The following is a 22,413-nucleotide window of genomic DNA, read 5'->3' on the forward strand; positions in this document are numbered from 1 at the left end:
ACACACACACACACACACACACACACACACACACACACACACACACAGATCAAGAGCCAAAAAAAGCTGTTTTTTTCCCCAGCCTTTCTACATGTTATCTGCATATGAAGAACATAAAGTATTTATTAATCTCCAAACTGTTTGCCTTAATTACGGACATAAACTTAACTTTGATGACAAGATTAGGAAGCTCCAGGTCTCACTCTCAAGTTAGTTATAGTTCTCCAAAGGTTAGTCTACTAAATAACGTTCGGGCCATGCCACTTAAGAATCAAAAATTTTAAGTGTACCTCAACTATTCTGAGCTACTTTTAATGAATTTGGAAGGAACAAAGATTCTTTTACATGGTTAATAAGTTATTTATAGCAATTATCAACATGGCAGCAAACTCCTTTCAGAATTGAAAACAATTCCAACTTCACAGGTTTGTTACAAGGATCAAATTAGTTCACTGATAAGAAAGCTTTAAAACAAAGCCTTTAGAAAAAAAGATTATGTCCCAACATATAGACTAAACTGGCTCTGTTTGAGTAAATTTAAACACCACTACATACAGCCCGGCACACGGTCATTTCCAATGTTCTTTAAATAAACCAGACAATGTGAACAATCTGCTGCTTTAAAACATTTATAACTGAAAGGTGTTTGCTAAAAATGTAAGAATAGTATGCAAAGGCACTCTAGTTCCCTGACACAAACTGACTTTGTGACTTTAGGACAATCTGGGCCTCAAACATGTGTAAAATGGAAATATAATAAATAAGATCCCTTAAAACACTGTCTATAACACTATGCCTTCAGTTCAAGACAAATGTTAAAGGTATTAAACATGAACAACCTGAATTATTCTCAAAACCTATAGAGCAAAAAGTAACCAACCCAGTTTGCTACTTGGCCAAATTCCAACTTAAAAAAAAAAACTATTAAAAAATATTAGGGGCTTCCCTGATAGCGCAGTGTGTGAGAATCCGCCTGCCAGTGCAGGGGACACGGGTTCGAGTCCTGGGCCGGGAAGATCCCACGTGCCACAGAGCAACTAAGCCCATGCACCACAACTACTGAGCCTGTGCTCTAGAGCCTATGAGCCACAGCGACTGAGACCACATGCCACAACTACTGAAGCCCGCGTGCCTAGAGCCCAGGCTCCACAACGAGAAGCCACCGCAATGAGAAGCCCGCGCACTGCAACGAAGAGCAGCCCGCGCTCGCTGCAGCTAAAGAAAGCCTGCACGCAGCAACGAAGACCCAACACAGCCAAAAATAAATAAATAAATAAATAAATACAGTTTTTAAAAAAATGTATTAGAAGGGGCTTCCCTGGTGGCGCAGTGGTTGAGAGTCCACCTGCCGATGCAGGGAACACGGGTTCGTGCCCTGGTCCGGGAGGATCCCACATGCCGTGGAGCAGCTGGGCCCGTGAGCCATGGCCGCTGAGCCTGCGCGTCCGGAGCCTGTGCTCCGCAACGGGAGAGGCCACGACAGTGAGAGGCCCGCGTACCGCAAAAATAAAAAAAAAAGTATTAGAAGATAAAACGCAGGGAATTATTCTTGTAATCTTGGCAAAGAAAATATCTCCCAAGAAAGATGTGCAACCTAGAAACCATAAACAAAAGAATTTGACTACATAAAAATTCCAAACCATAGAAAATATCTGCAACAGGAAAAATAAAGGGTTAATATTTCTAATATACAAAGAACACCCAAAACTCACTAAGACAATCTTATTGAAAACCAAGTAAAAGGGAACTTGTAATTTGCAGAGGATATAAACATTTGCTTATCTTTATTAGTAACTACAAAAATGCTAATCAAAACAAGGAGATGTGATTTCTCGCTCAACAGACTGGTTAAAATTAAAAGGACCAACTGTATCTTGTTTTGGCAAATGTAGGTGGAGAAAAGGACACTCACAAACACTTCGGTGGAAATGGCAATTCTATATAGCCTTTCTGGAGGTCATTTTGGCAGTACCTGTCAAAAAATTAAATGGGTACCACCCTTTGACTCAGGATGAATTCTATTTCCAAGGCTCAACAACAGGGAATGATGAAATTATAGCAGATTCATGCTTTTGGGATGCAACGCAACCATTAAAAAGAATGGAGTCCAGCCATATAGTCTAAAGTATAAAAATACGTATAGTACATAAATGGATAAGCATAGTATGTAAACGTTAAAAGCTATAAAAGAATATGTACACATTGTTAACAGATATAAAAGGAGACCATCATTTGTGGGGGGGTACTAATTTTTAACTGAAATGTTTATTTTGTTTGAATCTTTTTTTTTTAAATAGCAAACGTTACTTTTATAATTTAAAACAGTTGAAAAGGAAGGGAAAAAAAGATAAGCTTAGAAAACATCACTTTAATTTGAAAGTTTTACAAGCAGGAAATTTAGTCACATCTATAGATTTATAGCATCCATAAATATGCATGAAAACATGCAACCAAATCGAATTGTCCCATGAAAGAGCTCCAAATTGACCTTATGTTGAAAAGTAATAACCATAGTCAAAAGGGCAAAAGAAACTAAGCCTTCTTTGAACTTCTGACTTTCTCATTTACCTTTCTACTCCCTTAAATTTCCTCCATTTTTTGGGTTAACTTTCTTATAGGAAGGGGGTCACTTATTTTGCACTTCTATGGATGACACCTGCTGGCATATTTAGAAATACAGATAATAAATTCAGTTTCAAGGAAAGATACAGCATAGTGGAAACATACCAAACTAGATAACCTGGTTCAATGGCCAACTCCACCCCTAAGCAGCCATGTTACCTTGGGCAAGTCATTTCCCCAAAACCTGTGCCTATAAAATAAGGAGTTTGATGTAGACAATACCAAATATAAGGGTCTTATCCAGCTCTTCTGTTGGACATGGAGAAGACTACCGCCACTGGTCATTTGTTTTGCTAGAGGTAGATATGTGAATTCACCCATGCAGGCAGTCTGCCTTTACTTTTAAAAAGCAAAAATCTAAAATCCTCTATGTAAAAGGTTGTATTCAAGTGACATCTATACCTCTCCAGACTATACTTCCTTTTAAGGCTGGCCTCACCAAGACAGTTAAGGAAATTTGAGAAGCAGGGAACTGGAGCTCCAGATTAGGTCAACAGACTGCAAGGCACTCTAAGCTGGAGTAGTCAAGCTAGTCCCTGTAAAACATGGCAGCAGATATAGATACAAAGAGAGAGGCATCTATAACAATGATACGGGATATATCCAGGTTTATACTCTTCTCTTATACTAATGTATGTCCCTAGCTCCTTGTACTTAGAAACACTCAGAGAATGCTTGTTGAACTGAAGAGAAGTAAGATGTGAGAGGGAAAAAGAAGATATAATATTAACAACAATAACAACAACAAAACCAACAATGGTTTCCAGTTTATTGAGGCCTTACTATGTGCCATATGCTATATTTTATACAATATATGAAATGTTAAAAGTGCTACTCAAGGGCTTCCCTGGTGGCACAGTGGTTAAGAATGTGCCTGCCAATGCAGGGGACATGGGTTCAAGCCTTGGGTCTGGGAGGATCGCACATGCCACGGAGCAACTAAGCCCATGCGCCACAACTACTGAGCCTGCACTCTAGAGCCTGCGAGCCACAACTACTGAGCCCACGCACCTAGAGCCCGTGCTCCGCAACAAGAGAAGTCACCGCAATGAGAAGCCCATGAACCACAACGAAGAGTAGCCCCCGCTCGCCACAACCAGAGAAAAGCCCGCACGCAGCAACGAAGACCCAACACAGCCAAAAACAAAAATAAATAAAATTTTTAAAAAGTGCTACTCAAGTATGTTAACAGTGGTGATACTGATAACCATTAGGAAGACTCATGGGTTACTAAGGTTACAGGAGAACCTTGAACAAACTAAAACACTAGGGGGCTGTGTAGCTGGAGGGTGGGAGATCAAGGCAATCAATGCACTGCACACCACCACAGAACTGGGTAGGACCATTCAGCGGGTATGAATGTGACTCCAAAGGCTTGGCAAAGCAAAAAACTACTCTGGTGGAACGTTCAGTTATCACTGGCCAGAGGCTTAGCCCCCAAATGATCAAAGAACAAATACCATTCCTCCTTAACCACAGACTTGAAGGATCCAGACAGGCTTTGCTAACTGGCCATCAGTTCACCACTGTGACTGCCCATCTTTGAGCTGTCAGAGGGGTTAAGTGAAATAGTATGTTAAAGAAATTACCATATACCTAACCACCTACAGTATACTAACACCTTGTATTTTCACATTTAACCCCAATAAACCCATAAATAAGGTATTTTTCCCAGATGAAGCAACTGATAGGTTAAGTTAACTTGTCCAAAGGGACAGAACTAGTTAAGTTGCCAGAAAAAAATTTAAAACCCGAGCATTTATTCTGCCTTTCTTATATAAACTATAAATTATTCCAGCCAATACATGAAAAGAAAATGAGAGTTAAAACACCATTTTGCAACTCTCAATGAATTAATAATGGATCTAAGCTTTGGGCAGCAGTGGCTGTTAACATCAAAAAGAAAAAAAATCCAAGACACCACTACAACCTAACAAATGTAAATGAACACACCACCGCCAAAGGGAATGAATCTGAATTTATAAAGCCTCTGGATGTAGCTATCAATTATTAGGAAATATAGAGGACAGAAGAACATATTGAACTATACTGAGTATGCAATCAGCAAAATTCAGTCTGGGAAATTCTACAGGTCAAATGGCCTGAGTTTGTCAATAGACAAAGTATAAAGAAAAGGAAGAAAGGGAAGCTACGGATACTTAAAAGACAAACTGAGTTTTTAAAAATGAACAAATTACACTGTCCAGGGATGCACACTTGTATGATTAAAACCATAAAAGAACGCAAAGAAGTGACTCCTATAAAGTCAGAACAGTAGTCACTTTCCAGAGGGAGGGAGGATACTGTGATGGGGATGGGCACATGGAGGGACTTCTAGGGTGACAGGCAAAATTCTATTTCTTGACTTGGGTGGTAGTAACAAAAGTGCTTTAAGATAATTTATTAAACCATAAATTTGTTTGGGGGTAGTTTTCCATATTTGTTTTCTATTTTTTAACAATAAAAGGAAAACATTTTAATCACATTAAAGTTTCCCACATATGGTAAGATTCCATTTTGCATGAAATGCCCCAAATAAGCAAATCTATAGACATAAAATAGATTAGTGGTTGGTTGTGAGAAAGGAGAAGGGGAGTGATTAATGGCCACTGGGTTTCCTTTAAAGATGACGAAAATGTTCTAAAATTGATGTAGTAATGGTTGTACAACCATGAACGTACTAAATAAAAACCACTGTATACTTTAAATGGATGAATTGTATGGTATGTGAACTATATACCTCAATAGAGATGTTAATAAAAGTCTAAGACACCCCGATTAAGTCAAGACACACTTTAAAAATAAAACTGGGGTAGAGCCTGAGAATCTGCATTTCTGACAAGTTCCCAGGTGATGGTGCTGATGCTGATCTGGGGACCACATTTTGAGAACCACTGCAACGAAGGATTTCAAAACTGCTTCTAGCTGAAGGCAGTACTAATCAGCACTGAAGAGTCAAGTGTTTTACTTAGGGACTGGGAAAGTAGTCCTGAATAAAAAGTTAACACTTTGTGCCAAGCACTGTTCTATTCTACTGGTTCCCTGACCATTAACACCAGCATCTCCTTGGGAACTTGTTGGAAATGCAAAATCTAGCCCCACCCCGATCTACAGAATCAGAAACTCTGGGGATGGGGCCCATCAATCTGTGTTTTAGCTAGCCCTCTAGGTGATTCTGATGTTCCCTAAAGTTTCAGAACTAATGTTCTATGAACTTTACATCCATTAACTCAGCTAAACTTCTCAAAAACCCTATGAGGTAGGTAACACTATTATTACCATTTTATAGATTAAAAACTGTGGCACATAGGTTAAGTAATTTTCACAAGATGACACAGCTGATAAGCAATGGAGTTGGAACTTGAACCCAGGGAGTTTGGGTTCTTAATCACTGTGGTGAAAGCTCTTTCCACCTATAAGAATTCAATCAGCAGAATGCAGTAATAGAAAATTAGTAGGGGAAGTTTAAAAACAAACAAACAAAAAAAGCAAAGACGGGAATTCCCTGGTGGTCCAGTGGTTAGGCAGGACTCCACGCTTTCACTGCCAAGGGCCCAAGTTCAATCCCTGTCAAGGAACTAAGATCCTGCAGGATGCGCGGTGTGGCCAGAAAAACAAACAAAAAACAAAGACCAGGAAAAATACACCTCACTATAAAGACAGGAAAATAAGAAAATAATTGTAGCAAATAAGTAATCATTAAAGCAATCTTCCAAATGTGTTCCAAAATATAAGCAGCCACCAAATACAATATACCCAAGTATTTCCAGAGCAATTATCTTGGTACCTAATTATAAGGGCTTAAAATTTGTGTTATGCTAAAGATGGTACATAAATTCATGGCAGTATGTTCACACTTACCAATCTTTAAAGTCTAAATGATTATACTAAGAAGTCATTCCAGAATAATTTGCATCTCCCTACTCCTTGTCCCTTTCAGTCACTACTTAAAGATTACTGAAAAGGAAAAACTGCTTTCTTTCAATATCTAAGATTATACAATCAGAATCTCAGAGTTGAAAAAGAATTTTCACATTCACCTAGTCCAGTCAGCAATCCAAACTGAATCAATCTACAATACTAATCTCCATTTAAAGATATATTAATAAGAAGTTGAAAGAAATTCCAATTTTCTGTAAAATCACATTCTGGAACTAATCCATGTCACCACTATAATTTTTAAAGCCAAATGACTAAAACTTTTAACTAAAAGTTGAAAATGCTCAGGTTAACAGCTCAAACAAAACCTACAGCTGTTTTACTCAGAGAGAACCACTCCTTCACTATCTGAAATTGTTTCTATACCAAGCTGGTCAACAAGTACATCAAGTTTTAGCAACTCAACCCTTATGACACATCAAATGAGAGAGCTTCCAAAGAATCTGAGCTGAATTATCCCTGACATTAACATATAAACATCTGATAACCGGTCATTGAGGAAACAAGTCAGAGAACAATATAGCAAAACACCCAATTGCTTGTTACTGTCAACTTTACAGATAGTGAGATCACTGTAAAGCAGCCAAATATGATTACAGCTACACATCAGATTTTAACAATTTAATCAAACTGCAAGAGAGGTAACATAGAATGTGAAAGGCAAATATTTTCAAAGCAACCAATTCTGGCATTTCAGTAATACTCTGAATCCACGGTTGAAAACACACAACAAAAGGGAAAAGAAGCAATAGATTTCCATTGTAAACTTGTAATTCTGGAAACAATTCAAATATTGAAATGTCTACTGTGTGTAAAGCTCTCTCCCAAAACTCTAGTTATCCTAGTTTCACAAACTCAGGATTACAAGGTTTAAGCGATATTGTTCAAACTTCCTAACTACAGAAAACTCAGGACAAGGGTAAATGTCTAATCACTATACATAATGTGCTCAAATTTTCTTGAACAAATAGATTTCACTGTAATTCCCAAGAAATCACTTCTTTAATACCTAGTCAATTTACAACTAAGGATCTGATTTCTCCATTAATGAACAAAGAAATGAAAAGCCTGAACTCATGATCCATAGCACTGATGATTCACAATCATATTTCATCTAAATACCTCAGAAACTTTCATTCATGACCTCTAACCTTCTCTGCCCCTTCAACTTGTAATCACTCTCATTTCAAAGGTAGGCACAAGTGGCCTTGCTCTGCCTCCAACGTGTGCTTAAGTCAAAGGCTGACTGGAGCATATGTGCCCAACTTCCATTCTCAGGTTTTGACCATGGAAGGGACATGCAGTAGATCCTATGATGGCCAATGCTGAACAAGGAAAGAAATGAACAGTTTAAAGGACTCTATGTTGGGGGAACAGCATTTCCAGAAGAAATAAAATGAAACAATAAATAACCACAGGAAAACTACAGTTGTGTGTAATAGCTGAAAATCAGGATGTCTAAGTGGAAGCTCTCAAAAATTGTTTAGTATTGCCATTTAAAAAACTGTATTACAGCCAGAGGAACTCATCACTAAGTCTTAAAAGCTTAGAAGTTATGGGTCAGAGCAGCTGAGATACCAACATCAAAAGAATAAAAAGCAACATTATAAGATAGTATAAAAATAACTAAACTACCTAAGGAAATTGAAACCGTGATGAAAAACCCCAAAGGCACAATCAGGTCATTATCTAGGAAACATTAGCTTCTTCCACAAGGAGGCCTACTTTTCATGTGGAGCAGTAAGCAGGGCCAAGACATGGAACTGAAGTCAGGTATCAATTAAATCAGACTCTGCCACAGAAAAAGGAACCCATGACTAGTTATTTTGGGATAGTGCCTAGGCCAGCAGTATCAACTCCAACTGGGATATAGGAGATTACTGCCATTGTTCCATTATAATGGGGTCCTCCAGGGTCTTTAATTTAGTAAGAATGGGTTAGATACCACTTTGAGAATGTAATCACCAAATGTGGGGGAAACTCTACAGGATAAGTTCTTCAACAAATAAATTGGAAGAAAAAGAAAAGGGAGGGAACCTGCAGATTAAAATAGATTTAAGAAAGATATCAATCTTCCTTTGTGATAAATGGACTTTCTTTGGATCCTGATTCAAACTAAAATTTGAACACTAGCTTCATATTTGATATTTTTAAAAATCAGTTAATTTTTTATCATACTGAAAGTCTTAGCCAGTGCAATACAGTGAGAAAAAGAAAAAAAAATCAGTTAATTTTCTGAGTTGTGGTAATGGTTTTGATGTTTAAAAGAGCCCTTTATCTTTTAGATACAAATATTTTGCAAATAAAAAGAGAACAACAGTAGGGGTTTATTTCAAAATAATCCAAGGGGTAGGGAGGAAGGGGCCTCAGTGGGTAGAAGTATAGATGAAAAAGAATGGCTGCAAGTTGGCAACTGTTAAAGCCGGTGATGGGTACACAGGGGGATCATTATATTATCCAATTTTTATATGTTCGAAAAATTCCAAAAAATTGGTTAGACATAGTATCTTGCAATTTTATTTTTTGAATGATTCTTAGAGTGACTTAAAAAATCATGTACAGACAGAATTCATTTAAATTTTAATTTAGTAATGAGCTCCATTTAAACACAAGAAACAGCCAGTACCACATCAGATCCAGACAATGGAAGAAACCAAAGTAGCTCAATTACAGAATGGAAATTATACACCCCCACCATCTCCATTCCAGGAAGTATAATACAAATACTACCCACAAAGATCCACAAAAACTAACCTAAAATCACAGCCAATCATACTCATCCTGGTAGGAAATCTCAACACTGCTCCAACAGCTTCCTGAACCTTCCTGACCAAGTTGGTCTGCTGGTTCCTCTGGAGTGCTAACCCACTCAGGTCAGACTACTGGAGGACCTACAAAAAAAAAAAAAAAGGAGGGGGAGAGATACACAACACATTTATTAGGGTGTGGGGGAGCTAACCATTATATCAACGTTCAAACATAATCACAGTTATTATTTCTTAAGCAATAACCCTCACATAACAATTTTCATTTTTTAGGACCTGCTTTGAGCAGCAACAAGAATTCAGAACCAAAGCTAAAGCAATTCTTCTGACATTTAGACAACATCCCTGAAAACTCAGCTCTCAATTCCAATGAAATTATAGGGAATAGTGATTATTTATAGACAAAGTTATATCCTTGTTGTGAATTGACACTAAAACAATGTTGAATTTTTTGTGAAAAAAACTGCACACATAAATTATTTTTCACCTTCATACATGCTTTTTTGGCCATACTGGGAAACAAATGATAAACACCCTGGAAACTCAGGTTGAACTCTGCCACTGAACCTTAGACAGTTTTTAACTGGTATTGCCACTCCTTCCTCCCTTCTCAGAGACCACCTAGAATAAATTAAACCTTTTAGGTCACACCTAGATTATCATTCCCAGATTTATTCTAGTTCTGAATGACAGAAGTCAAATTAAGGTTTAATTTCTAATCACTACTTGACCCACTGTGAAAAACACCAAGGCAAAATCTCAAAACAGAAAGCGATCTCTTGTCCTTCCATGAAAAAGGGGGAAAATTACATTACCTCCAAAGCACTTCAAACTAAATAAAGCAAACCCTAAAGCGCAAAACCAGTGTCTGCATATAGTTAATTAACAGATGGTTACCCATGGTAAAATTTTAATCCTATGTAAACTTTTCACTATCATATTCCTATTTCAAACCCCATCATCCATCCAAGGTAATTAGAAAAAAGCACTCATTTTAATATTGGTCTAATTAAAATATAAACAGTAAGGAAAACTAACATCCAAATTGAATACAGTAACTTCTACTTAGTAAAGAGTATTAGAAAATATAAAATGGCAAAAACACAATAGGGGATAGTGTATTAAAGAACTGTCAGTAATTCACTTTGGAAAAGAAGCTTGGTATTCCAAACAACCTTTCTAAATCCTCTCAGATAGGAATTATCCTGCTCAGGTAAGCCCAAATAACAGATCCCCACACTGATCTGAGGGACCAAAGAAAGGAGGTAGGGGAAAAGCAGTATGAACACTTAAAAACTAGCTAGCAGATGTTCTCTTTCTTACTGTGAAAAGCACAGCACCAAATTTCATTACTTTCATAGGGTGAATGACAGGACAGACCGACTTTGAAGGAGTGGAAGGAGGGAGTAGGCAAGGGACGAAACATCCCTTCCTAAAGGCAGAACACCTGGGTGTGGTTCTTGACAGGAACATTATGGCCAGGGGTCATTCCAGGAAGGTGATTTTGCATTAAAACTCCTAGACCAGAAACATAGGTAGGAATCACATTCAAACATAATAAACCACTGGAGATAAAAAGTTTGGCTTACAAGGGGGGAAAATATACAAAAATGATAGGACTGGCCTAGAAATATACTAAAAATGTACAGTTCTTTAACTGTTTCTTTAAAAAATCTCCTTTCCCAGGTCATAAAACTACCATATGACACAGGTGCATGTGCCAACGTATTTTTACACCAAGAAAAAGTAACCACAATTTACTGTATGCCTACCATAAGCCAGGTACTTTATAAATTGTTTAATTCTAACAACTATTAAGAGCTACTATCCCCATTATACAGATGAAAAACTGAGAATACGAAAAGTAATTCCCCCAAGGTTACAAAGTTTGATATGAACCCAAAGCACACAGTATTTCTACCATACCAGGCTGCCTCCCTTGAGTGGGAAATGTTGGTGTCTCCTCAATATACGCAACTCTGGGGCTAAGAGAAAACAATGTAATCTAAAAAGGAAGCAAATGATAGGGAATTGTCTATAGTAATCGTGGAATGGCGGGGGGAGAAAAAAAGTAGAACAGGGCAATGATTGAGGGGCAAGACATAATCTATCAAAGCTATTTTATTTTCCAGCACATGGGGGGGGGAAGGGGAGGTGGAGACTGACAGGAGGCTACCTTTCTCTCTAGGGGATTCAGCTCCCAGAAAAACAGCATGGGGGGGGCGGGGAACAGAAGAAGTAATAAATCCTTAACAATTACATGAGAAACATGTAAGAGGTAGTTAGCAGCAAAAAAAGATGTCCAGACCAAGAGGCCACAGGAACTCAGAGCAAGGCAGGGAAAAGGGGCGGTTCCCAAGCTTGCAAAGGGGATGGGCGGGGCGGGGGGGGAGAGCAAAAAGTTAGTTCACTGGAGGGTTATTCTCTACGGCCTTTTTAGAAGTTTTTTTTCCCCTTTTTTGGGGGGAGTGGGTGTTTATGAGGAAGGAAAGGCTAACGGCCCCGAGAACGAAGAGGTCACAAAGACTGCAATCATCCAACCACCAACCCATTCATTGTTCCACCTAAAAATGGTTGAGCAGCAGAGTTGGAGAAATCAGTGCCCTGTGCTCCGATCAGGGTCATACAGGCTTGAAGGCTACTATGACTCCATCCACGAAGACGGAATAACTGCAGGGAACAGGAAAGGGTCTCTAGTCAATGCCTCTGTCAAGTGGATCAACTGGGGGGGGCGGGACGGATTAGGAGACTTGGGCTAAGCTCTGCCTTAGCAGGAGCGAGGAGGGGATGACAGGAAAAAGCTTTGACTCTCCCTCTTAAATACGAGCCTCAAATATCCATGTAGATGAGGACGATTCAAAGGGACGGTGGAATTAGGGGAGAATGGGGAAGGAATACGTCAGAGGCACCAAAGCTTGACCCGCTCTATCTTAGTTCAAAGACCATGGGAGTTGGGGAAGTACAGCCCACCTCAAGAAAAACTAGAGGATTCATTTGGGCCCCGAAGGAGCGGAAAACCGAGGCGAGCCCACAAAAAGGTAGGAGGAGGGAATCAGTCATCGTAGGTTGGTCCCATCTCCCCCGCTGCCAAATCTAACCCCCAACCCCACTCCCCAACGAACTTCAGGACTCCCGCCCCCCACCCCTCCCAACCCGCCCACTGCGGCGGCGACAACGGAGGCGTTGACCGATTGGTGGGGTAAAGGCGGGCCCACACGCGGCTGAGGCCCGGGAAATGGTGTCGCCTCAACCGACTAGAGACGGAGTGGTCTTCGCCTCAGGTTCGGCTTATTGGCACCTCGGCTTTTCGCCAATCGTCACCTCCTTAACGTCGGGTACCTGAGAGGTGTCACAAACGCGGACAGCCAACATCTCAGTCCCGGGTCCTGGCCGGACAGACATCAGCTTCCGCCGCCATCTTAACAGCAGGCGAACCGACCCTAGTCACTGCCACCCCCCACCCGAGGTACCTCCGCCATCGCCAACGGATTCCAAGAGAACGTAACCCCGCTCCCGCGAGAACTCACCGGCTAGGAACAGCATGAGCCGAAGACGCTGCCGCCGCCTCCGCGGCTACTGCAGTCTGTAGCCGAACCGCAGCCGCCTCCGCGTGATCCCGCGAGAACCTCTACCCGACGGGAACAGCCTGAGCCCAGCCCTTCACAGACCCCTCCTCCCACCAAAGCTGAAGTCGCTACGGCTCAGCTCTCACCCTACGCGAAGCAAAAAGCAAATGACGCACAAACTCACGGAGAGCCAAGGGGCGGAGCCACTCTACCGCCGCCGGCTCTCGCATGCGCGGTCAGAACTATCGCGATAATACGTTTTGGTCTCCGCGAGACCTTCGACTTCACCGCAGGATGCCGCCCGCGCCTCGTCTTTAGGAAATACGAGATCTCGCGAGACCTGGGGCACGCTCCTAAAATGGAGAGAGGCGGGGCTCCATGAAAATGACTGGGAGTTTTCAGGGGAAGGGAGGAACCTCCCGTCCTGCAGGGATCTCGCCTACCACGAGGTTTCCGACCCACTGCGGAGCTGGCTGCCAAACCTCGCGATGACACAGCTCAGCGCCAAATCTCGGCCATGTCCTGAAAACTGCCTCCGCCCCCGATCTAAGGTGTCTAGAGCCTAGTGCTTGAGGAAAATTTAAAAAGTCAACCTGTTTATTCTCACGCTTCCGGGCAGAGCTGTACCAATTAACCAAACTCCATTCTGGAAGAGGAGCAATAGATCTCCCATTGTTACCTGACTCCAGCAATCACATATTTTGGACTAACACATAAAAGACGTTCTATCTCACAATAAGCACGCAAATGCAAATGAAAACAATGACATAACATTTTTGGCCCATTAGATCGGAAAAAAAATTTTTTAAGACCGATAATATCCAGACTCCTTCCCTCGCCGCACTGCAGGCTACTGAATCCATCTTAATCTAACTAAAGGCTCATATCGTTAGTTCTAGCTCCAAAGCCACAAATTTTAACTCCTGAGGCTTTACCTTGGCATAACCAAAAGATCCAATAAAGTGGTTTTCTCCAAACAAAGAGGTCTGCCCTCAGGAAAAATTCAAGCTTCCAGGGCGGGGGTGGGGGTTGGGGGCGAGTGCGTGCTTGAAGCTTTTAATATGGCAGTTTTTCCACGTCTAGCCAACAATGTTTCTCCAATAAATCTTGGGAGCCAATCTGGCTCGATTTGTGGGCTTTCCTATTCTAATGCATTGTTCTGTCTATTCTAATTTATATAATGTTCCTTTAGAGTACATTTTAATAGCTGGTAGTACGAGTACCCCATCTTTACTTATCTTTAAAATATTTTCTCGGTTGTTCTTAGCCATATTTTTTCTGGATGAACTTTAGAATCATATTAAGTTCCAAACACTTGGTATATTTATTGAAATTGCATGAACTATAAATCAACACAGAAAAAATGGACATCACTACAAAATTGAGCCTTCTTATACAGAAGCACAGTATCCCCTTCTTCACGTATGCAAACGTTCTTTCATTATATTCCTCAATAAAGTTTTGTAGTTTACTTCTAGGTATTTTTATTCTTTTTTCTTGCTATTGCGAATGGGGTTTTTTTAGTGTTAAATTTTCGAAATGCTTACTGCTTATAGATAGGAAAACTATCGATATTTGCCTATTTAGTTTTGTAATCGTACAAATAAAAAATATGTTCAACTTCACAAGTAATCAGGGAAATGCAAATGAAAACAATGACATACCATTTTTTGCCCTTTAAATTAGCCAAAATTACAAAGGTTGATGATAATTCGTGTTGGCACAACTGTGGAAAAATGGGCATTCTCGCACATTGAAGAGTGTAAATTAGTATAGCCTTTTGGGAAGGCAGTTTGGATAAATTTATCAAAATTCAAAATGCATAAACATTTTGACCCAGCGATTACTCTTCTAAGAATTTCTCCTACAGAAATACTCATACATGAAATATATATATGTATACACACACACACACACACACACACACACACACACACACACACAAGCCCATTCATTATAGCATTGCTTGTAATAGCCCCTTCCCTCCCCCAAAAGGGAAACAAGCCAATGTACATCAATCGGGAAATAGTTAAATAAACTGTAGTACAATCATACAATTCAGCTGTTTATAAATGAGATAAATTTAGATTCCCTGATATAGGAAGATCTACAAGACATATTGTTAAGTTTTTAAAAAGCAATTAGCCGAAATGAATGTGTGTGTGTGTGTGCGCGCGCGCGCGTGTGTGTGTAGTACCATTTAGATACCAAAACCTACATATACGACGCCTAAGTAGTTACCCGCGAAGCCTGCTTGCCAGCCCCTCACCTTCCCCCTCCTCTGAGGCCGCCTTCCTCGAACCCCTGAGAGAAACGCCGAAGGCCCGGCCTTTACTCCCTCTCTAGGGCCACTTGGCCACGACTAATGCCGGTACCTCGCATCCCCACTGTCGGCCGCTCTCTCGCCGCACTGCCGGCCGCTGCCGGGCTGCCCCCGAAGATGCGGCGAGCTCTCTTCACTGGCGCCGGCCGAGGCCTGGGGGAGGGGAGAGAAGGCGGGGTTGAGGGAGGGCTGAGGCAGGCCGCCGGGTTCCTTCACCAGCCTCTTCCGCAGGCTCCCCAAGGCCGCCACCTCCGCGCCTCAGCGCAGGGTCCCGTGGGAACATCCCCCAGCGAGGAGCAGAGGACGACCGCGAGAGCAGAGCCCGCCCCCCAGCCGGGAGGAAGACGCTCACCTCGGCGGCACTAGCAGGAGCGTGCCGGGTCCGCGGCCCTGCTTCAGACCTGCTCCCCTCGCTCGCCCTCCGTCGAAAACCTCCCCCTCCGGCTCTCCTCATACTCGTTCTGAGGCTCCGCCCCCAGCTCGAGAAGCCCCGCCCCTGCCCCCTGGGAGGGCACTCCCTCCGCGGTGAAGCCGGGTCCCCTACGGGGGACCGCGCCTGAGGTACTCCAGGCCCAGCAAACACAACCGTAGAGGATAGTAGGGTCACTAAGGAATTGGGAGTTGATTCGAGGCACGATGGAAACCGCTGAAGGGTGACGTGATTTGATGTGACTAACGTTTAAAAATTAATCTCTCCAGCTGCCTAGCGAAGAATGGGGGGCGAGAGGGCAAGCGGGGACACTGTGTGGAGGGCGGGAGATGACGGGGGCGCCTACCATAATGAGTTTACACAGGTAAAACTCTTACTTCAGGGAGGTAGTGAGACCTCAATAAACATTCTCTTTTTCTCCTTGGTATTATTTGGGGTGACAGTGCGATTGGCAAAGAGCTTATAGAGGATCTACATCTGTGAATGCATAGGAATAAAAAGATCAGGTAGGAGTTATCACTATTAACCGTGCTTTTCTTCTGGGGTGCAGAAGAAGGGAGCTTTGACTCGAAACGCTAGATACTTCGGTAAGGTTTGAATTTTTAACAAAACGCATGTAAAGTATAGAGACAAAAGCACTATCTGAAGTACTCTTGAGACATAGAGGAAATAAAAACTGTAATTGTACCCTCCGGTTCTAATTCCAGCCCTCCAAAGCAGTGGTTAATGCCCCAAATTGAGAATCTGATGAATGGATCCACTGCCTGCCAAATATATACATATTTACACATAAAATTTTGTGTATAATCTCAGTTTTATGGAGGCCCCTTTGAGGTAGATTGACCCATTAAATATTCTTACAATGCTACTTTTAATGGGTGAATGTTACTCCATTGTAATGCTAATTATTTAACCAAGACTCGATGTTTGTCTTTTTTAATTATAAAAAATACAGGTATAAGGGCTTCCCTGGTGGCGCAGTGGTTGGGAGTCCGCCTGCCGATGCAGGGGGCGCGGGTTCGTGCCCGGGTCCGGGAGGGTCCCACGTGCCGCGGAGCGGCTGGGCCCGTGGGCCGTGGCTGATGGGCCTGCGCTTCCGGAGCCTGTGCTCCGCGGCGGGAGGGGCCACAGCGGTGAGAGGCCCGTGTACCGCAAAAAAAAAAAATAATAATACAGGTATGAAATTTGATGTAACTAAATATTTGGATATTTCTGAGACTTTTCTCGAGAAATTTATAGAAATGAAGTAGCTAGGGTCCCACCAGAAATATATGAGAATTCAAGTTCATTCAGATATTCCCATACCCTCACCGATATTGCCATTATAGTTTTCAAAAAACCTTTTAATTTAATACGGACTTTGATTTTAATTACAATCTCTCACAGCATCTGAATTAATTCTAATAATCCATGGTCTCTACTTCTAATTCTAACCCTTAAATTTCTATTGTCAATTACTAGGCCCCATAAAGTCTAGTTCCCCAACTCCTAATTCTAAAATCCCACATACCCCACAACTCTAGTTTTAATTTCAGTCTGCAGCACCCTTTAGTTCTCTTGCCAGCTCCACTCCTTTTGCAGTCTTAATTTCAACTAATATCCCCCTACACGCACATGCACACACCTGTTGTTTCTATTTTTTTAAATTGTAGACTATTCAGAAATTATATGAAAGCATAAAGAAGATACCAAAAGATTAAAAACTTATAATCCTACCACATAGAGAGGACCACTCTTAATGTTTTGGTTTTATGTCCTCCCAGCCTTTTTCTATGCATTACATATGTATTTATTGTTCTAAACAAAAACAGTATCATAGCATGTTATTATTTAATAACCTAGTGGATATTTGTCATGCCATTAAATATTAGTCTGTAACAATTTTTTTTTTTTTCCGGTACGCGGGCCTCTCACTGTTGTGGCCTCTCCCGTTGCGGAGCACAGGCTCCAGATGCGCAGGCTCAGCGGCCATGGCTCACAGGCCCAGCCGCTCCGCGGTATGCGGGATCCTCCCGGACCGGGGCACGAACCCGTGTCCCCTGCATTGGCAGGGGGACTCTCAACCACTGCGCCACCAGGGAAGCCCTGTAACAATTTTAATGGCAACATTAAGCATTCCTTTCTTTAACATGTAATTAGTTTCGTTTTTGTTCTTTTTTCATTTTAAAAATGTTTGCCTAATTACACATGAATGAATACATTATTGCAAAACACTCAAAACAGAAAAATGTAAAGTTCCTCTTATATACACATATAGAAATACATAGCTGTGTTTTTTACTTTTTAAAAATATAAATGGCATCCTATTTTATGTATCGTTCTAATTGCTTTATTCACTTACTATGTCTTGAAGATCCTTCCATGTCAATATATATAAATCTACCTCATTCATTTTACGTACTGCATAGTATTCCATTGAATGAGTGTACTAGAGTTAACTATTGATAAGTAACCTATTGATAGATACAAAATTGTTTTCAATCTTATACTGTTACAGTGCTTTTTTTATTACTATTAACAGTGCTATGCTAAAATATTTCTGTAAGATAAATATGAAGAAGTAAAATAGGTGGCTCAAACAGCACTTTTTGGAATTTTAATAGGCAATGCCAAATTGCCATGCAGAAAGACCCAGTTTACACCTACATCAGGAGTGAATAAGAATAACCATTTCCCTAAATTTTTATCCATGCCGGTATTAACCAATCATTTCAATGTTGTACCAATGTGATGGTTGAAAAATGTCTCATTATTTGCGTTTCCCTGATTATTATCGAAGTTAAGGAATATTTTCATATGATTTTTTGGCCATTTGCTTTTGTTGTTTGGTGACTTTGCCTGTTCATATCTTTTATCTGTCTTCCAATGGGATTTTTTGACTTCTTATTAAATTATGTAGTCTGGATATAAACCTTTGTTACAGGTATGGGAAATTTTTTTGCAGACTTTTCCTTATTTGTAAACTTTGCTTATGGGATCTTTTTGAGTATAGATGTTTTAAATGTTGACGTATTCAAATTTATCAATGGTTTCTTTTATGGCTTTTGCATTTTGAATCTTGTATAAGAAGACTTTTCTACTCCAAGATTAGAAGCGTTGTTCTATATTTCCTTGTAATATTTTAGAATTTTATAGGTTTAGCTCTTCAATTTTCTGGAATTTTTTTGGTAAACATTTTTCTTAGTCATTAAATGTTCTAACAATGGTATGTTTCATAGGTGAATATTATTCCATTGTAATACTAATTACTTATTAGTATTTTTCATAGGGCCCTAAGCATTAATGGAACAGATCATTCTTTCCCTCTATCAAAAACCAAATTCCTGGGACTTCCCTGGTGGCGCAGTGGTTAAGAATCCACCTGCCAATGCAAGGGACACGGGTTCGAGCCCTGGTCCGGGAAGATCCCACATGCCATGGAGCAACTAAGCCCATGCACCACAACTACCGAACCTGCTCTCTGGAGCCCGTGAGCCACAACTACTGAACCCACATGCCACAACTACTGAAGCCCACGTGCCTAGAGCCCATGCTCCACAAGAGAAGCCACCGCAATGAGAAGCCCATGCACCGCAGCAAAGGTAGCTCCCTCGCCACAACTAGAGAAAGCCCATGCGCAGCAACGAAGACCCAACACAGCCAAAACTAAATAAATAAATAAAAACCAAATTCCTAAGTATGTATATGGGTTTGAATGTAAATCATCAGTTCAATAGTCCTAAAATCCATACCAGCATCAATGTCATACTTTTTAAAAACATTTGAGTTTTAAATTATTTCATCTCTGCTAGGGCAAGCTCCTCTGTCTTTTTTCCCCACAAATTTCTTGGCTATTCTGGTGCATTTTCTTTTCCAGATGAATTTTTAAGTTAGCTGGTAAAGTTCTATAAGAATTCCTATTGGGCTTTATATTGCATAAACTTATTTCATCAAATGGGTGTAGGATATTATATTTGACAAACTAGTCTTCTATTGCCATATATTCATGTTGTTTCTAATTGTCCACTGTTAATAAGCAATTCTGTAAAGGACATTTAGAAAAATCTTTCCTCACCACTATAATTATTTAACTACAATAAATTTCAATAAGCACAGCATATCCACATTTTGGGAGAGGTTGATAGGCATAGCTCAGTGTACTTTGAGAAAGATTTTCCCGATTTACATTTCCATGGGGTGTATGGGATGTCATCTCCCTATCCTGCCTTATGACTGGGTCATTAACAGATTTTGAACTTTTGAAAATTTGATAGAGGACACATCATTGTTTTGCTGATGTAATGTATTTTGTATTTGTTTTCTATAGCTGCATAACAAATTACCACAAATTTAGCCATTTAAAACAACACCTTATTGTCTCACAGTTCTGTAGGTCAGATGTCCTGGTGGGCTTGATTAAGTTATCTGTTTAGGATCATACAATGCCAATATCAAGGTGTCCCCAGACTTGGCTTTTATCTGGAGTTCTCTGGAGAAGAATCCACTTCAGGTTCATTCAGGCTGTTGTCAGGATTTAATTCCTTACTGTTGTAGGACTGAGATCCCCATGCTCCCAACTTCTAGAGGCTGCTCACATTTTTCCTTACGTGTCCCCTTTCATCTTCAAGCCAGCGCTGGCACACTGAATCGTTCTTTTGCTTGAAATCTCTCAAAGCCCTCTGCTTTTAAAAGGTTTATGTGATTAGATTAAGGCTATTGGGATAAGACAAAATAATCTCCCTATTTTAAGGGGAACCTTAAATACATCTGCAAAATCTCTTTTACCAGGTAATGTAACATAATCATAGGCATGGTATCTCATCACATTCAAAGTCCAGAAATTAGGGTGGGAAATCTAGGGAGGGGGCATTCTAGGATTCTGCCTACTATAGATTTATTTTCCCCTTTTCAAACAACTACGTGAATCATTCTGGTTGTAAAAGATTCAAACATTATGGAAGTACCGTTCACGGAGCAACACATGAAAGACGTGTTTCACCACCCTTCCCCTTCACTACCACCTCTATTTAGAAGTAGCCCTTTATATTTTTCGTGCATAATGGGATGTCTTTTTGTAACTGGCCATCCTGCTTACCTTCCTTATAAGTTCTAATAGTTTTTCTATTCATTTTCTTTGGTTTTCCAGGTGGATAATGATTTCCCCTCCTTATCATATTTATAATTCCTATATGCATTTACTTGACATATAATGTTTTATTGAATTTCTAGGAAAAAAAGGTTAAATAGTAGAGGCAACAGTGGACATCTTTGTCTTTCTCCTGGTTTAGTGAAACTTCTAGTGCAGTGTTTCACAAACTCATGTTCTGGATGATAATAGGTTTTTAATCTATTTAATTATGAACATTTCAAATATGGAGCAAAGTTGAAGGAGTTTTACAGTGAACACCTGCATACCCACAACATAGATTTTATCATTAATGTTTTGCTATACTTTATCACATAGCTATCATCAAGCCATATTTCTCGGATTTATTTTCCTATTCTACCACTTTCTCCCATCTTATTCTCTACTTAATAAATTATTTTCAGCTTTTATATTTATTAATATCTTCCTCTAGTTCTCTCTAAGTTTGTTTTGCTGTTTCCTTTCAAATGGCTTACATTAAATATGTGGCTTATTCATTTTCAGTCTTCCTTACTTATTTCTAAAATCATTTAAGGTTATAAATTTTTTCTGTTTGACCTTAATATGTAGTACTTTCATTCTCATTAATTTCTAGTCTATAATTTTGGTTTTGATTTCCTCTTTGACCATGAGTTATTTAGAAGTGTTGTTTGATTTTTGAAGTGACAACTTTTTTTTTTTGGCTGTTTTTGTAGTTAGAAGTTAGTTGTATTGCACTGTGGTCCAATAGCGTGACTTTTATGATTCCTACTATTAGAAATGTATTATGCTTTCTTTTGTGACTTAGTACATGATCAACTTTTGCAAGGGTTGCATAGGCATTTTTTTAAAAGTTACCTTATAAAATATAACTTATCTGTTTTTCTGATTTCTTTATATATTTTAATGGAATATCGTTTGGTATATATGTTCATGACAGAAGATATTCTTGGTAGATAGTATCTTAGTATCTCTTTTACCCTATTTACAATTTTTTGCCTTGAATACTAACATTTCTAATGTTAATGCTGTTGCTCCTATGTATATACATCTTTATTGGTTTTTTTCTGATTACAGAATGTCAGACAAACAAATTATTCAAATAGAGTTAACAACTGTTAGTATGATATATATTCTTCCAGATCTTTTTCTATCTATACATTGATAGATATATGTATTATACTATAGATATTTTAATCATAAAAAGGGAGAGAATCATGCTATATCTGTTTTACAACTTGCTTTATTGACAATGTATTCTTGACATGCTTTCTATGTCAGTGTATATACATCTACCTTATTCTTTTTAACTAATCTCTGGAGTGAGCATTTGTACAAAGTGCCTGGTCCATCACTATCTTTTTTTAATTCAAATATCACTTCAGGGAAACCTTCCCTCACCCCCCCAAAAAAACTAGACCAAGGAAGCCTGTAATACACTTTCATGATACTCTGCTATTTTACTCCATAGGCACCCAAGACAGTTGTACAGCTGTGTGATTAATGCCTGTTCCCCCCACCACACACAGACATACATATACCCTACACACACACCTTATAGTGGACAGTGAGCTCCTCGAGAGCAGGGACTATGTCTGTTTTGTTTATATTTGTACCCCAGCACCTAGCACAGTACCTAACATTTGTATCTATTCAATAAATAT

General features: G+C 39.9%; 1 protein-coding gene across 8 annotated transcripts in view; it reads right to left on the reverse strand.

Annotated features, from left to right (window-relative positions):
* Positions 1-15,658, reverse strand: part of HUWE1 (HECT, UBA and WWE domain containing E3 ubiquitin protein ligase 1) — a 143,391-nt gene extending 127,733 nt beyond the window's left edge. For 5 of the 8 annotated variants that reach the window (XM_029240062.1, XM_029240065.1, XM_029240063.1 and 2 more), the window contains exons 1-2: positions 12,854-13,214; positions 9,316-9,452 (exon numbers count right to left, since the gene is read on the reverse strand). The gene's annotated coding sequence lies outside the window, so the exon portion shown is untranslated. Of the gene's footprint in view, positions 1-9,315; positions 9,453-12,665; positions 12,685-12,853; positions 13,215-15,161; positions 15,369-15,567 lie in introns of those variants that run through there. The other 3 variants (XM_029240058.1, XM_029240059.1, XM_029240060.1) reach the window with 3 other exon arrangements.
* Positions 15,659-22,413: the final 6,755 nt, after the last annotated feature.

The sequence above is a fragment of the Monodon monoceros genome, unplaced genomic scaffold (assembly GCF_005190385.1).
Source record: "Monodon monoceros isolate NGI ecotype Baffin Bay Population unplaced genomic scaffold, NGI_Narwhal_1 Super_Scaffold_22, whole genome shotgun sequence".
Lineage (NCBI taxonomy): Eukaryota > Metazoa > Chordata > Mammalia > Artiodactyla > Monodontidae > Monodon > Monodon monoceros.